The following is a 13,318-nucleotide window of genomic DNA, read 5'->3' as shown; positions in this document are numbered from 1 at the left end:
CAAATTTCCCCATAAGATTCAATGTAAATAAGTTTAATCCATTCTGTAAATATTTTTAATCACAAAAATTTGAAACAAAGTAACAAAGAACAACAAAGTAACGAAGTACAGTATCGTAGAGAACACTAACCTCGGTGCGGGGGAGGTTATTGTTTGGAGGGAGAATCTCCCTCCATAAAGACATCGGGGAGATCTCCTTCAGGGGTTTCCTCTCTTCTTTGTCTCTTAGCTGCAGGATCAATTCTGGCAAAAAATCTGCACATTCTGGTCACCTTCATTACTGCTCTGCAAATTCTTTTTACCACCATGCTTGCTCTGCACTTTCTTTGGAGCCATTATTGAATATTATTATTGAATATTATTATTGAATAATACTTTACAGTACTGTATGTGCTAAAAAGCACACAAAAAAGCTTCACAGCAAGTGACCACAGGTCTGTCTGCGACCTCAAGTGGAGAACATGGCCGCGAACGTGGTCATCACCTGATGCAGAGTTTGCAAACAGAGGCATAATTTTTCTGAAATTTTTGTTCGTGAACCAATTTGGTTGTGGACTGAGGTGTTCATGAACCGAGGTACCACTGTACTTGTTACTGTGGAATAGGAAACAAGATATAGCCCATTTTTAAATTAACTGCATATCTAGCCAGTTTTATGTTTTATGCTCAAATTACAGACTTGGGCACTGGAAAACTAATGTAAGCATCTCTTATATCTATGAGTCTATGAGTTTCTGGGAGCTGAATTCCACTCACAAGATGTTTGTCTAGACCAGGGATGAGCTAAAAGTAATTTCCAGCCACAAGTGTTCCTGATTATTGGCTATGCTGGCAAGGGCTACTGAGAGTTGAAGGTCAAAATATCTTGAGACCCCCAGCTTCTGTACATCCCTGCTCTAAAGGATGAGAAAACCATTTATGCACACCCCACAGCCTATTTACAGCCACTGAAAAGCTGCACTGGAAGGTTCAGAGATATCTGGAACAATGTACCTGTGAAGGCTGCATTAGCAAAATTAGCTTCCCTTCTTCCTCTAGCAAGAGCCTCCTCTGGGTCTTATTTCCTTCTGCAGAATGAAAGAGCTGTTCTGTTTCTGAAAATGGCACACTGGATCCAGCTGACCCCTCCATTCCTATCTCCAGCAGTACCATGATAACTCAAATAATCTAGTGTATTTTGCAAGTTTGCAAGTCTTGCTCTTTTGTGAGTTTTGCCTTAAATGACTTCAATGTTTCTGACTATCATTTAAAGTATAATTTTATAGCAATCAATGCAATTTGTTGTTCCAGCCAAAGGGACAGTACAGCAAATTGTAGTATGGTTCTTGACTCCTAGCAGAGCAGATTAGAGCAAGCTGCCCCAGCTAGTCTAAGGCCTCTGGGATACAAGCAGGCAAGCTCCCAGCGAGTGAGCGCCAGGGAGAACAAACAGGAGTTTGGTGGCAGAGTTGCAGTGGAAGGGGAGACAGAGGGAAAGTGGAGAGGGGCCTACACTAGCCCAGCAAACAGTGTTTTGTTTTTCTAAGAAGCCGTGTGTTCTGGAAGTTACAACTGAAGGGAATTCCTGACTAGCTGATTAACTGAAGCTAGTGGCCTGATCAGCTAGCAGCAGTTGTGTGGGCGGTTCCGGACTCCTAGTAGAGCAGGTTAGAGCAAGCTACATTACGATATAAGCTTATCTTATATCAAGATGCAGCATCGATATAAGATACAAGCAGTCAAGCTCCCAGCGAGTGAGCGAACAGGCACAGCGAACAGGAGTTTGGTGGTGGAGTTCCGCAGGGAAGGTCCCTAACATTTCCCCCCTTCTTTTCTCTTTAGTTCCCTCCAGCTATTTGTTTTTGTCTTGTATCACACTCCCATTTACCTGAAGGGCTGCGCTGTTAATCTTTAGTTTAGACAAGAGAAAGCACCGGTTGTCACAGCAGCCCACCAAGACAGATTCACAAAAGTAGCACAAAGAATGGACTGAGAAGACTCCACAGTGGTGGTGACTTGCAATATTGCTGCAATGTCTGTTTTCGTATCTGAGCGCAACATGGCCTACACATGCCACAAGTGCAAGCTAGTAGCCTTGCTAGAAGAAAAGGTGAGAGCACTAGAACAGAGAGTGACCACCCTCAAAATAACAACAACAAAAGAAGAAGAAGAGTTTTTAGACAGAGGGGTGGAACTGGAACAGCTAAGAGCAGAACATTAGCTAGAAGTGCATCAACAAGCTGAGGCAGAAGAAGAAAACTGAGAGAAGGTGACAGTTAAGTGTAGAAGAACTAGAAGTTGCTTTGCCCCACTTTAAGATACTTGAGGATGAGACAAGTGAGAAACCTGCTGTGGAGGAACTACGCAGCAGACTGAGTAACTCTGAAAAAGAGACAAAAAGTCAATCTCGAAAGTAAAAAGATACTAAAGTTTGCAACAAGAAATGGAGAAAACTGATAGTTGTCGGAGATTCCCTGTTGCATGTGATGGAAAACACATATTTTAGGAGGACCCTTGGAATCTTCAACTGTGCTGAGTCCCTGGAGCAAAGATCAATGATGCAATTAACAGAATACCAATGCTCATACAACCTACTGATGCACAACCCACTGACACACATCCTTTCCTTCTCCTTTATGTGAGAACTATTGACATTGCCAGCAGGAGCTTTGAGAAAATTACGGCAGACTTAGAAACTTAGGGAGGAAATTTAAGAACATTGGGGTCCATATAGTTTTCTCCTCAATCATTCCAGTTCGTGGAAGAGGAAAAAATGCTGTGAGGGTGGCGGGGGGAGAATACTCCACATGATTTCCTGGCTATGATGGTGGTGCAGCCATGAGAGATTTGTACTTTGGAACCACGGGCTAAGCTTCCAGGAAGACAGCCTGCTGGCACAAGTGATGGATTTCACCTCACAAAGAAAAGAAAGGATGTACTTGGTCACAGTATGAAGAAGTTTATTAGGAGGGCTTTAAATTGAATTCTGTAGGGGAGGGAGACATACATCGGGGTGCAACAACTAACAAAGGGTTATATACTGCAACAGTGAAAGAAACTCTAGCTGTGCCTGACACTAGTCTCCCCAAATATGTAGGAATGAAGGCAGGGAATAATTTACGTGGCTTAGATGTCTATACACCAGTGCCCAAAGTATGAGAAACAAACAACATGAACTTGAACTCTTAGTACACAAGGGCAAATATGACCTAATAGGCATAACTGAAATGTGGTGGGATTACTCCCACAAATGGAATTCAAAATTTGCAGGATATAACCTGTTCAAAAAGAATAGAGGCAACAGAAAAGTAGACAGGGTTGCACTTTATGTTAAAGATACATAACTCTGTGAAGAAATACAGGATGAAGAGACCAGTAATCCCATCGAGTGGAACTGGATTAATATAAATGGAAAAAAGAATAAAAGGAGCATCATAATTGGAGTCTATTATTGTCTACCCAGTGAAGGTGAGGAAAGAGATGAAATTTTCAGTATTTTGTGGAGGCATGATGTTATCATTATGGGGGGCTTTAATTTCCTTGATATCTGCTGGGAGTCAAACTCTGCCATACACAGCCCGTCTAAGAAATTCCTAATGTGTTGCTGATAACTTCCTCCAGCAGAAGGTAGAAGTAGGAACCAGAGTTAGGCCTTTACTCTACCTTATCTTAACCAACAGGGAAGACATATTGGACAAAGTAACAGCCGTGGGAACTCTGAGGGAAAGTGACCATGTCTTTCCTGAATTCTCAATAATAAAGGAAGCTAAAACTAAATGTAGCCAAACATGTGCTCTGGATTCCAAAAAAGCCAATTCAGGGCAATTATAAGCAAAGTCTGATGGCAAGCCATTCTAAAGAGAAAAAGTGTCCAAGAAGGGTGAGATATCTTTAAAGAATACTTAAGGCACAGCTATAAACAATTCCAACAAGGAAAAGGAATAGTACACATCAGAGGAAGCCCATATGGCTTCACAAAAAGCTAAGAGATAATCTGCACAGAAGGCCTTTGACAATGTTAACCAGCAATTCATGAAACAACAACTAGCACAAGTGGAATTTGGTAGAAAATTTATTAATGCAATATCAAGCATTTATCAAAAACAGACTGCCAGGGTTATAATTAATGGAGAACTTACAAATACTATAGATATTCAAAAGGGCACAAGACAAGGATGTCCTTTATCACCATTGTTATTTATATTGATTTTAGAAGTGCTAAATAGAAATATTAGAGAAGATATGGATATTAAAGGCGCTAGAATTAGAGGTGAAAGCTATAAACTGCAAGCATTTGCAGATGATTTAGTTTTTATTCTAGAGAAGCCCTTGGTAACAATGTTTAAACTTCTACAAAAGATAGAAGAGTATGGTGAAGTTACTGGGATTAAAATAAATAGAGAAAAGATGAAATTGCTAGTGAAAAATCTCACATTGGAGCAGAGAAAAACTCTGATGGAACAAGTAGATCTTCAAATTGTTAAAAAGCTTAAATATTTGGGGATTTTTCTTACAGCTAAATGTACTACATTGAAAGACGATAATTATGATAGACTACTTAAGGAAATTAAGAGTGATCTGGAAAAATGGGCTAATTTGCAACTATCATTGTTGGGAAGAATAGCAATAGTTAAAATGAATATATTACCAAAGTTCTTATTTTTATTCCAAACAATTCCCATAAAAATTGATAAACAATTCTTTGATGATCTAAACATCCAAATTTTGAGATTTGTATGGAAAAAGAAGAAACTAAGGGTTAAATTAAAAATGATTCAGGAGGCCAAAAGGAATAGGATTTTGGCCTTCCTGACTGGATGTTGTATTATCAAGCTTCTGTCTTAACATGGTTAAAAGAATGGATAACTTTAAGAAATAAGAGAATTTTGTATCTTGAAGGGCATGATTTGCAAATGGGTTGGCACACTTATATGTGGTATGAGAAGTGTAAGGCACATGGTTGTTTTTTAAATCATTATATTAGAAAGTCATTAATGTCAGTGTGGGAAAAATTAAAGACAAAACTGTACACTAAATTACCAAGATGGCTATCACCTATGGAAGCTCTTGTATATCCAAATGCATTTAATTTTGATATGATTGTGAGATATAATGATATTCTGGATAATGATGGAGGACTGAAACTGAACCAAGAACTACAAGAGCAGGGAATTACTATCTCTTGGTGGCATAAGGTTCAAATACAATCGAGATATGTTAAAGATTATAAAATGTGGGGTCTTTATAAGGAGTTAACAACATTTGACCAAGTGATCTTAAGATCAGATGAGAAAATGATTAAAAGACTGTATAATTTTCTTTTGGATATGAGAATGGAAGATGAACAAGTTAAGGAAACTATGAGAACATGGGCACAAAATTTTGGATATAATATTGAGTTACAGAAATGGCAAAAGCTGTGGGAAAGAAATATTACAGTAACATTAGCAACCTCATATAAAGAAAATCTTTATAAAATGTTTTAAAGATAGTATCTATCACCAAATAGATTAGCTAAGATGTTTTCAATTATGTCAAATGGATGTTAGAAATGCAAACATAAACCAGGTACTTTTTATCATATGTGGTGTACTTGTGATAAGGCAAAAAAATATTGGGCTAAAATACATATATGGCTTGAGGGAATGTTACAAAAACCATTAATATTTAAACCTGAAGTTTTCTTATTAGGCATTGTACCTAATGATGTTGATAATCAAGCAATGTATTTGATTCTACATGTAATTACTGCGGTGAGGATTGCATTTGCCCAACATTGGAGGAGTGAAGAACCACATACCAACGGACTGATTTTAAAAAAGATCTTGGACTGTGCCAAAATGGACAGATTGACTTTGTCTCTGAAGGAGAAAGAAGATACATACTTCTATCAAACTTGGAACTCTTTTTATTATTGGCTAGAGAAACGGGACTGTGCATAGATTTAAATATGTTTACAGATTACTATTAAAAAAAAGTATGGGGGGCTGACCCAGTAGGCCTGATGTTTCTGATGATTAATGTTTTTTAGTTTCTTTTTGTTGGAAAAATAATAATAAATCTTACTAATAATAATAATAATAATAATAATAATAATAATAGCAGCGAAGAGATAATCTGAAAACAAAAAAGGACAGGCAGAAGGAAGGCCAGACTACAAAGAAGAATACAAGCAAGAAGCAAGGAACTGCAGGGATGACGTCAGGAAAGCTAAAGCAATGAATGAGCTGGGGCTAAGGAAGGGAACTAAAAACAACAAAAATACCTTCTTCAAATATGTCCAAAGCAAAGGACATGTGAAAGAGAAGGGAGTTCAATGGCTCACCATGAATAGAACAAAGAGAGCAGATAACAAAGAAAAGGCAGAAGTGCTCAACTCCCACTTTGGCGCAGTCTTCTCCCAAAAGAACTACAACCCTCCTGACAAGGTATAGTACAAGCAGAAGACAGACCAAAATTGACAGCCAAATGATCAAAGATCTAATTGAGCTAAATGAGTTCAAATCTCCAGGGCCTGAAGAACTTCATCCCAGAGTCATAAAATTGCTAGCGGAAGAACTCAAGGAAACCACTATCAGTCATTTTCAAGAATTCATGGAAGACAGGAGAGGTGCCAGATGACTAGAGATGGACTAATATTGTCCCTATCTACAAGAAACAAGAAGAGGAACCTGTGAACTATAAACCAGTCTGATATCAATCCAGGGAAAAATTCTAGAGCAAATAAAACAAAGAGTTTGCAAACACCTTGAAGACAATGGATTTTGCAAGAACAAACCCTTCCAGGCAAATCCAATTTTGTTTTGTCTTTTTTTAACTGGGTACCCTCCCAAATGGACTGAGGGAATGCTGTAGACATAATCTGTCTAGACTTTAGCAAAGCCTTCAACGAAGTGCCCCACAACATCCTGATTATCAAACTAGCAGAAGGTGGGGGGGGGTAGATAGTGTAACCATTAGGTGGATCCATAATTGCCTGCAAAAATGGACTCAAAGAGTTCTCATCAATGGCACATTTCAAAGCGGGGAGAGGTGGAAAATGGTGTGCCACGGGTTTCCATCCTGGAACTAGTGCTTTTCAACATTTTTATTAATGATTTAGATGAGGAAGTACAAGGAAAGATAATCAAATTTGCAGATCACACAAAGCTGGGTGGAAGAGCAAACACCCTGGAAGACAGATAAGATACAGGGTGATCTCAATAGGCTAGGGCAGAGAGTAGCAGAATGTAATTCAATAGGGACAAATGGCAAGTCCTCCACTTAGGAACAAGAAACAAAATGCACTGCTGCGAGATGGGGAGCACTTGGCTCAACAGTGCCGCTAATGAAAGGGCAACAAGGATGATTCAGGGACTGGGAATTTGGCTCAAACTCATATTCTCTTATCCTTGCTCTGTGACTAAGAGGAACTTAGTTGAGAAGGCATGTAGCATATTTACTTATTGAGTTTTGCAATAGGGAATTGGCAACATCTGTTGGCTAGAAGTAGCGGTTTGGCGAAGCTAGAGAAATGGAGGAAAAACTGTGGCACTGGGATTCTAAAGGGATTTTGAAAATGGAAAAGTATCTGTTGAAGAATGCTGATGGAAAAGGTGAGGAACAAGGAAAACATTTGTTCTTTTGACTTTTGAGCATATCTCCTGTTAAATAATTGGCCACCACTTTTGTTGCTGTTGTTCCTTATACATCTAAAGAGCTCAAACGTGCCAAACTGGGGCTGAGATTTCAAATTACCCTCATTTCTTTTCTTGTAATACAACACAACACACTGAAAATTGCAGTATGCACCTATACACATTTTAGGCATTCGGGGTTCCTTTTCAGAATTTAAATGCCTGGATGTCTATCCACCAAATAATTCCCATGATCTCATATAAAAATTGTGCACTTCTCTCCCTTAATTAAAAAGGAAGTAAAAGGTCCAGATGTCATTTTGACATGACTGCTGAGTTCATCTGACACATCCTCTCTAGGTGGTAGTTGATAAATCTGTATACAGCAGATGTAATTAAACTGAAAGTTACACAGCTGTCAGAAAAAGGCAAAGACACACATAAAGAATGACTGTCACTATGAGTCAGGCGAACATTTTCAAGTCAAACAAATTGAACTCTTTTTCTCCTTTCTTTTTTGCCAATAGTGAGAGACTGCTGGAGACATAATCAGTCTTAGCAAAAGAAGAGCTTGTAATAACAATTACCAAACTTTAAAAAAAAACACAGTCTTGTGGTAACTGGCAAGTTCAAAGAGTTACAAAGGCTGCTGTCCGGTAATCATTACTCAAACACAACTCCTATTGATTTCAAAGAGTTCTGCTTGAATACCGAGCCCTAAAATAAGAAAGTATCATGTGGTCATAAAGATGATGACTTTCTTCCAGACCTTATCCCTAATACAAATCCATGGGAAGTTGAAAGGTCTCCCAGCAATTTTATACGATTTTATTAACTAGCTTGGACATAAACCTCAAGTGTTTAATTAACTTAAATGACATCACATTTGAAAGTACTCCAGTAAGTTGCAGTGCACCAAATCTCTTCTTTGAGAGTATGTGTCCTACTAGTGGTAACAAGCAGGTAATCTATGCTGATTTATACCTTCCCACCCCACGTGTACTGACTGACAACCAGGCTGCTACAGAACACACATCAACAATCTAATAAGAACAAAGCACAGCTTTCTGGGTACATCAAAATGTTTTCCTCAATGGTAACCAAACCATATATTGCTTGCTACTATCCTTAAAAGGTTATGTATTAATAATTTGTTGACTTTATTTTGCCAGCACCCTACACAGGCCAGACTGGAATCAGATGTTTTACTGCATAGTTTCCTTGATTTATACCTCTTGAACAAAATAGGAATGATCCCCATGCCCTAGCAAACCAAAACAGCTGCCTTTCCATTTTCCTCATGGAAAGGTAGGGTACAATTTGCACATGTATATAAGATTATACAAGCAGAAAAATACTGTAGTGTAGCACTACTCTTAGGCTAGTGAGACTGTTCATACAAGGATGGAAACTAGATGGAATGGGGAATATACTGCTAGAAGTTAGCTGACATACTGTGCTTAGCAAGAGATCTCTCTCACTGTTTATTACACAAGCAGGAAAGGTAATATTAGTTAAATTACAACAACACCTGGCAGGAGACCGCGCCCGCGCCCGAGAACCGCACCGCGCCCAAAGACCGCGCCGCGCACGCGCCCGAAGACCGCGCGAAGACTGCGCCGCGCCGCCGACTCCGCCGCTACCTGACTGCCCTGCCACGCCCCTGCACGCGTGGCAGGCGTGCCCGGACGGGGTGGGGCGTCGGGCGGCCCGCGGCTACAAAGCACCAGCAGCGGCCGGGGCCGGCGGCGAAAGGGCGTCGGCCAAAGGGCGGTTTGCCGCCGTTTGGGGGGGCTGTTCGGGGGGGGCTAGGCTGGCCAGGGGACTTGCTCTTTTGTTGTGGCAGTCCCTTCTGTTGAACGGCCAATTTTAAATGTTTTATAATTTTAAAGTGTTTTAACTTGTTTTTATGGAGTCGTCCCTGGCCATGTTGCCGCCTGAGTTTCCTGGGGAGCGCACTGGCGCCGCCATTGGTGTGGTGATGGGCAATGGACGTAATAGCGGTGGGGGCTTAACGTGTCTGCATAGAAGAAGGAGGGACAGATGGCTGACACCTGTCCCTACTTCTGGTTTTGCTCCCAGCCAGAAGGTGCCAGGGAGTCTTGTCAGTCGCCCCTCGGGCCTGACGGTGCTGTTGTTTAATGCCAGGTCGGCCAATAACAAATCTGCCCTCATCCATGACTTGATTGTGGATGAGGGGGCTGACCTGGCCTGTATAACGGAGACCTGGGCGGGAGAGGGGGGGGATGTTGCCCTCTCTCAATTGTGCCCGCCCGGGTATATGGTCCAGCACTGTTCACGGCCGGAGGGGAGGGGAGGGGGGGTCGCTTTGGTTTACCGGGCCTCCATCACTCTCACGGGACTTCCTGTCCCTTCGAGACCAGGGCTGGAGTGTCTCTACTTGGTGTTGGGCGACCGAGACAGATTGGGGATTCTGTTGGTGTACCGTGCACCCTTCTGCCCAACAGTCTCCCTGCCTGAGCTGACGGAAACGGTCTCGGACCTGGTGTTGAGGACCCCCAGGATGCTGGTCCTGGGGGACTTCAATATCCATGCCGAGGCTAGTTTGACCGGGGCGGCTCAGGACTTCATGGCTTCCATGACGGCCATGGGGCTGTCTCAACATGTCACCGGCCCGACCCATGAACGTGGACACACTCTGGACCTGGTTTTCTCGACGGGGCAGGAAGAGGGTGGTCTGAGGGTGAGGAATTTATGCTTGACTCCCCTGTCATGGTCAGATCACTTCCTAGTGAGGTTTGTGCTCGAGAGCGACATCTCCCTCTGCAAGGGTGCAGACCCGATTGTGTGGGTCCGCCCCCGGAGCCGGATGGATCCAGAAGGATTCCTGAAGGCTCTGGGGGAGTTTCCGGCTGACAAGACGGGTGCTCCTGTCGAGGCTCTGGTTGAACTGTGGAATGGGGAGATGACCAGGGCTGTAGACACGATCGCTCCTAAGCGTCCTCTCCCATCGGGCAGAGCCCGCTCTTCCCCTTGGTACACTCCAGAATTGAGGGCAATGAAGCAGGTTGGGAGACGGCTAGAGCGTAGGTGGAGGAAATCACGTGATGAATCTGACCGAACACACTTAAGAGCCCACTATCGGGCCTATGCTGTGGCGGTGAGGGCGGCGAAAAAGAGACACTTCTCCGCTTCCATTGCCTCCTCACAATGCCGTCCGGCGGAGCTCTTTCGAGTGGTGCAAGGCCTGGTTCACCCAGGGCCAAAGGAAGAGCTGATTCCACCCTCAAAGGCCCGCTGTGACGACTTTGCCGAGCATTTTAGGGAGAAAATCGCTCAGATTCGTCACGAGCTGGATTCCACTATTGATTCAGAGGTTTTAAGGGAGACACCAACGCTACCGTCTGGTCCAGAATTATTGGATGAATTTCAGTTATTGCGGCCCGATGATGTGGACAAGGTGCTTGGACGAGTACGTCCTACCACTTGCCTTCTGGACCCTTGCCCGTCTTGGTTAATAAAGGATTCCAAGCACGGGATTGGAACCTGGATCTTGGAAGTGGTTAACGCTTCTCTGAGGGAGGGTCGGGTGCCTGCCCCTTTAAAGGAGGCGGTAGTCCGACCGGTCCTGAAGAAGGCGTCACTGGATCCAGGGATGGCCGCTAACTATAGACCAGTGGCCAACATCCCGTTTCTGGGCAAGGTGTTAGAGCGAGTGGTGGCGGGACAACTCCAAGCACTCTTGGATGAAACTGATTATCTGGACCCATTTCAGTCCGGCTTCAGACCCGGGTACGGTACTGAATCTGCCTTGGTCGCCCTGTACGATGACCTGTGCAGGGAGAAGGACAGGGGGAGTGCGTCCCTGTTGGTTCTCCTGGACCTCTCAGCGGCTTTCGATACCATCGACCATGGTATCCTTCTGGATAGGCTGGCGGGATTGGGGGTCGGAGGCACCGCTTTGCGGTGGTTCCGCTCCTATCTCAACGACCGATTCCAGAAGGTGGTGTTGGGGGACTATGGCTCTGCGCCATGGCAGCTTTGCCATGGGGTACCGCAGGGTTCCATTTTGTCCCCTTTACTGTTCAATATCTACATGAAACCGCTGGGAGAGGTCATCAGGAGGTGTGGGCTGCGGACCCATCAGTATGCTGATGATACCCAGCTCTACCTCTCGTTTTCCACCAATCCAGGTGAGGCAGTGGCTGTACTGAACCGGTGCCTGGCCGAGGTAATGGGCTGGATGAGGGCCAATAAACTGAAGCTCAATCCAGACAAGACGGAGGTCCTGTTGGTTGGCGGTTCGGGCTTCGGAGAAGGTGACCTGAACCTTGTCCTGAATGGGGTTGCACTCCCTCCTAGGGACAAGGTCCGCAGCTTGGGAGTGCTCCTCGACCCGGAGCTTTCACTTGAAGCTCAGGTGACAACAGCGGCGAGGAGCGCTTTCCTCCAGCTTCGGCTGATTCATCAGCTGCGCCCCTACCTGGAGTACGACTGCCTTGCAACAGTGACTCATGCGCTGGTGACTTCCCGTCTTGACTTCTGTAACGCGCTCTACGTGGGGCTACCCTTGAAGACGGTCCGGATACTTCAATTGGTTCAGAATAGAGCTGCCAGGCTGCTGACGGGGACTGGACGTTATGTTCACATGACACCAGTTCTCCGTCAGCTTCACTGGCTCCCCATTGAAGTCCGGGCCCAATTCAAGGTGTTGGTAATGACCTATAAAGCCCTAAACGGCTTGGGTCCTGGTTACCTGAAGGAGCGCTTACATCCATATTTGCCCAGTCGCCCCCTGAGATCGGCGGGAGAGGCCCTTCTCCGGGAGCCCTCCGTGAGAGAAATTAGGAGGGTGGCTACTCGGAGAAGGGCTTTCTCAGCGGTGGCGCCTAAGTTATGGAATGCGCTCCCCAGAGAGGTCCGCCTGGCGCCGTCGTTATTTGTTTTTCGGCGCCAGGCTAAGACCTTTTTATTTAAGCAACATTTTAAATGCTAAATACAATTGAATTTTATCTGGCCAGGGCGGCTTATTTTATAATGTGAGTTTTAATTAAGATTATTTTATATGGATTTTAACTTGTTTTATCTATGTTGTAAGCCGCCCCGAGGCTTCGGCGAATGGGGCGGCATAAAAATGTTTTAATAAATAAATAAATAAATAAATAAATTTGCAGGTAAGGTAATGTTAGTTTATATCGGAGTCAATTAAGATTGGTGGGTGATTGCTCATCATTTTCAGTGCAACAGGAAATAGAATTCCAATTGTGGCACAAAGACAGTGTATGAGCCCAAGTAAAAGACATAGTTCTGACATGTCAAGGTATGCAGCACAGGGCTACACCACCACGTTCCCAAGAAAGGAACTGGTGAGGCATCACACAACAGCCTCTGAGATTAAAAAAACAAAGGAGAAGCAAATGAGTAATGCTTGGCTTCTCAGAACAACTTCAGGAACACTGCAGTAGGACTCAGGACATCCATCTCCTACCAATAATCACACTTCTGCTTCTGTAACAAAGTGACAATGACAAGACACTGCAGAGAGATAAGCAGAGGGACTCACCAGAAGTGAGAAAGCATACCTGCAAGTAGGTCCCGTCCAGATTGTAGGCAGTCCTTCGTCAGGATGTCCTTATTAGGAACCTTCACTATGCAAGTCCTCCTCCTCACCACCATTACCACTCCCCCCCGCCCCCGACCAACCCAGAGTGTGCAAGGTGAAATGAAGCTATTACTCACTCTAGTCATGGTGAACTTAGAGC

This window comes from Varanus komodoensis, unplaced genomic scaffold (assembly GCF_004798865.1).
Source record: "Varanus komodoensis strain SLA01 unplaced genomic scaffold, ASM479886v1 scaffold32, whole genome shotgun sequence".
Lineage (NCBI taxonomy): Eukaryota > Metazoa > Chordata > Lepidosauria > Squamata > Varanidae > Varanus > Varanus komodoensis.
This window is presented reverse-complemented; position numbering follows the sequence as displayed.